We start from the raw sequence: 5,295 nt of genomic DNA, 5'->3' as shown, positions 1-5,295 counted from the left end.
GTTGTTGAATCAATTTTGGACTCAAAATTACGAAATATTTATTACTTAAGACACTATTAATAAAAATATGGCAACATTGAATAATGGCGAATCGAAGAGAACATGATGTAGTCTTCCATAAAAATAGTCTTAAAAAGTTAGTTTTGTTAATATAGTATAGTTATAAAATAGTTCGATTATAAAATTAACAAAAAAATACAGTTTATTGCAGAATATATGCATGTATACAAATTTATATGCATATAACTTATAACCTAAGTAGGTATAGTAGGCGGGTTCTAACCCTGGGGAGCGCGGGGCGCGGGGGAGTACTCGTAGGCGCGGGGAGTACTCGTAGGCGTGGGGAGGGGGAAGGCGCGGGAAGGCCTCAGCGCTATTATAGTTTATGTAAACATAGGAGTGTTTTACATAAACATAACGTTCCACATTAACATTTTTTTTCGACCGCCGCCGCCGCCGCCGCCACGGACCTCGCGTCCACTCTAAATGTATTGCCGTCTTCTCTTATCTTCCTTTTTTTCTTTTCACCCAAAATCATACGTGTACTAATCCTAGCGTTATCGATATTTACATAAACATAGGACGATGGATTACATAAACATGATGACGTTTCGCTATGCCTTTCATATTTTTCACCGCCACCCTCCCAAAACGCAAAGGTAACAAAGGCTTGCATACACTTACTTAAAGGCACGCATATACTTACCATCTCTCTTCCTCTTATGTTTCGTCATTCCCGCTGCGTTGTCGTTCACGTTGTTTCTTCTCGCACGCAAATATATTTTGTCAATATACGTTTTTTAGTTAATGACTTAAATAGAGAGAACGCTTAATTGTGACTGAAACAGTTGTGACCGTCTGTCGCAGTACCGTTGAGCGAGAAGATGCTGACGCGTATGATAATAAGAAAGCGTTATGATAATAAGAAAGGAATGAATAATCATACACAGATATATAATTTAAATATGCGTTTACTTTTATATATAACGTAATTTTACAATATATAGTTCTTATTATATAGTTCTTACAATATTTATAAGCAGAAACTTAATTTAATTTAATTTAATTTAATTAATTTCAAATCGAATTTTAAACACCTCATTGCTTCCAATTAGCAAATAAAATGTACATTTTTTCACACTGTTTATAATATTATCTGAAGCATAAACTATTAACTCACCCCCCATATTTGATTTTTTATTATAAATTTTGCGCAAAAAATCTACAGCATCACATTTATCGATGATACAATTTTCACTTAAAAGTGTTAGAAAACATTTAATTTTTCGATATGCGTATACTGGCACAACTCAGAGTATACGTTCTCGACGCAATGTTTGAATTTGAACATAAAGAGCATGGTTGACGGCTTCATATACAGACATGTTTCGCGCAGTGTTAATTTGACCACATTCACATCACGCATGATTTTTATGATTTCTTTTTCATTTTTATGATTTCTATCACTAGATCTTGAACCGATAATGATGCGATTGATTGCACGTACCGCTCAATATCCGCACGTTTTTCAATGAAAGCTTGCCACATTGCACGAGATAAAATTATGTTGTTAACAACTTGGTTGTCGCCAATTACAATTTCCACAAAAGACACAGGTCCGACAACGATTCCGACATCCAGGTATTTGTAAGCTGTAGGAGTCAGTGTAAATTTTCATCTCAATATACGAGATGTATGACGGGGTTTATTGTAAGAAGATGCTCTGCAGAAAAAAAGTACACACACACACACACACACACACACGCACACACACACACGCGCGCGCGCGCACGCACGCACGCACGCACGCACGCACGCACACACACACACACACACATAAAATAGAATAAAAAAAGAAAACAGATAAACAAACTATAGAGAAAAGGTATAAAAAAATTTATAAAGTAAAAACTTACTGTTTGTAAAAACTCTTCATCTTAAATAGGAACGTAAAATCTCATGGAATCATACTTATTTGGAAAGCGTTGCACTAGTGGTCCGTCTGAATGACTGATGCAGTAATATTGCCCGAACTCTTTCTAAGTTTCGTCCCCTCCATTATATTTCTTCAGGAATGCATGAAATTATGAAATTGTTCAACCAACACAGACGATCAAAAATGCAAGCGCCGATATACGACGACATACTTTGTTAGTGTAATAAAAGATTTTTTAAGGAATGACGTATTAATACAACGTATTAATTGACGTATTAATACAAATTTCTTGATGACATCATGAATGTAATTTTGATACATTGCGGCGTTATGCAATTGTATAATGATATTAAATTTGAAGATCGAGATACATGCGTTGCCAAATAATGCTATATGTCTCACCCGTTGTAGTCCTATACTCGCCATAATATTCGTGCTCTCTCTCTCCTACTCTTTCTCTTCTTCCCATTGTATTCTCTCTCACATTATCTTTTCTTCTTGCTCACAATTTTATTAAATAAATAAATTTATTTTTGTTTTTGTTTTATGATTTTTTAATGATATGATTTAGCAATGCTTTTAATTTAGCAACTTATTATAATAATAATATTTCTAGTAATATAATATAAATAGCTGAACGTTTCTAATTATCAAACCATTATAACTATTATTGAGCTATCGATCACTTATTGTACTACATCGTACTACTGAACAGCTATCATATTATTGATTAATTCTAAATAACTATAGAAAAAAAAGATTCTTTTCAATTAGCGGTAAGGAGAAACAGGAATGTGCAGGTTTCAAAGTTACGTGACAAGCAGATGATGACATAGAAAAGGGCAAAAAAAATATTTTAGGATTGTGGAGGAAACTTAGAAAGAAATAGAGATTAGAATTATAATTTCTTATTATTCAATTCTTATTTTACTAATTTGATTAACTTGTTTGAGGAAAAATTGCGCGCCTTCTTATCATATACAGGGTGTCTCATAAGATGGGTACGAGTCATCACATTGGGGATGGAGAATGGATCAAAGGGAACAAAATATTCTTATACTATTTTGAGATACTCGCTAGTTTTCGAATTAGAAAAGGAAATGTCTAAGCCAATATGCGATTAAACCGCGCCGCGCGAATTCGTTGGACGGCCCACTCGAGCGGCGGCGGCGGCGGCGCGCAGGGAGAGAGAAATAGCGCTTCGTTGCCTAGTACAGCGGCTTGGCATGGCGGTTCTATGTGTTTCGCCGCATCGCGCCTACATTATCCAAAAATGTTATTTTAGCTGAAATTTTCCTTATACATTTCTTATCATTATAAATCGCGTTATTTAGCACGATTAAATACGTTTTAACACAATTATAGATATGTTAAGCGATGTAATTAATTAGAGCATTACGCAAAGCGTATGTTGATCGTCGCGATATCTTTCCGCTTGCTTTATTATACGATGTTTCTATTTAATTACGAGATACATTTCGTCGCGTCGTTTTATGCTATATTTAGTCGGAGTTTTATTTTTTGACATGTTAATGCGTGTACATTGAAATTATAGTATAAGCGTAGATAGTCGCTACATTGTAAATTCAGATATATTACTTCATGTACAATGACGCATTTGACTGAGGTTTTTTTTCACATGTTTCTTACCGTTTAATTGTACATCAATTGTACAAGTTTAATTGTACATCATTAGAAACATTCTTAAATTTTATTAATCTTTAATGTTCACTGATGAATAACATTTAAATTTTCTGTCACTGAAAAGATTATTTATGTATACGTTAATGAGATGTTTAAGTTTGTAGTAACTGAAAATTTAAGTGTATTGAAAAACACTAATTGAAAATTGAGTATTTTAGTATATTTTCATTAAACTATCCATTAAATTTAATGTTCATGTACATTAAAAATCTGTAACTTACAAGGAAAGGGACCCAACTGTCTCTCCTGATTTTAATGAGCATTTAGTGTCCAGACAAAAAATATCGTCGTAAAATGCGATGCACCATACATCGCGGTAAACCGAATGCACGAGCTGCACGACGCACACTAGTCTCAGGATTTTCATCGAACATCCGAAGGACTTCTTCTTTGCGACCGACGTTGTGACGTACCGATAGACCATAGTTTCGCATATCCCGCAAGAGACTTCCAGTTTCCTTCGCCCGTAGGATACATCTCTTAATGGCCTTTGACGAAGGATGCCGCTTGCGATTAGGAAATCGTTCCGCGATTAGTAAATACGCGCCGCGAGTTGAGCATTTTCATCGGCCGTAACAGATAATCATATCTGTATATTCTATCGTATTATACGATAGAAATTTTTATAAGCGTTGTCAATGAACACAGGTCGACACAAGTACGCAGTTGGTGACGAACGAGAAAAAAACATTTAATAATCTCGAAGATTCCTCTTTATAAAAAATTCCCGAATGTCTAATGTTTTCGATTGTTAAAAGTGCGTATAAAAAAATACGTGTCGCTTATTTTTGTCTGGAGAATAACATACTGCTCATTAAAATCAGAGAGCAGCAGTTGGGTCCCTTGTAAGTTACAGATTTTTTTAATGTAATGAACATGGACATGAACATTAAATTTGATGGATAGTTTAATGAAAATAAATTAAAACACTCAATTTTCAATTAGTGTTTTTCAATACATTTCAGTTACTACAAATTTCTACTAAACATCTCATTAACGTATACATAAATAATCTTTTTAGTGACAGAAAATTTAAATGTTATTCATCAGTGAACATTAAAGATTAATAAAATTTAAGAATGTTTCTAATGATGTACAATTAAACTTGTTAAACGGTAAGAAACATGTGAAAAAAAATCTCAGTCAAATGCGTCATTGTACATGAAGTAATATATCTGAATTTACAATGTAGCGACTATCTACGCGAGCTTATACTATAATTTCAATGTACACGCATTAACATGTCAAAAAATAAAACTCCGACTAAATATAGCATAAAACGACGTGACGAAATGTATCTCGAAGCGTAATTAAATAGAAACATCGTATAATAAAGCAAACGGAAAGATATCGCGACGATCAACATACGCTTTGCGTAATGCTCTAATTAATTACATCGCTTAACATATCTATAATTGTGTTAAAACGTATTTAATCGTGCTAAATAACGCGATTTATAATGATAAGAAATGTATAAGGAAAACTTCAGCTAAAATAACATTTTTGGATAATGTAGGCGCGATGCGGCAAAACACATAGAACCGCCATGCCAAGCCGCTGTGCTAGGCAACGAAGCGCTATTTCTCTCTCCCTGCGCGCCGCCGCCGCCGCCACTCGAGTGGGCCGTCCAACGAATTCGCGCGGCGCGGTTTAAT

The sequence above is a fragment of the Atta cephalotes genome (assembly GCF_000143395.1).
Source record: "Atta cephalotes unplaced genomic scaffold scaffold00011, whole genome shotgun sequence".
Lineage (NCBI taxonomy): Eukaryota > Metazoa > Arthropoda > Insecta > Hymenoptera > Formicidae > Atta > Atta cephalotes.
This window is presented reverse-complemented; position numbering follows the sequence as displayed.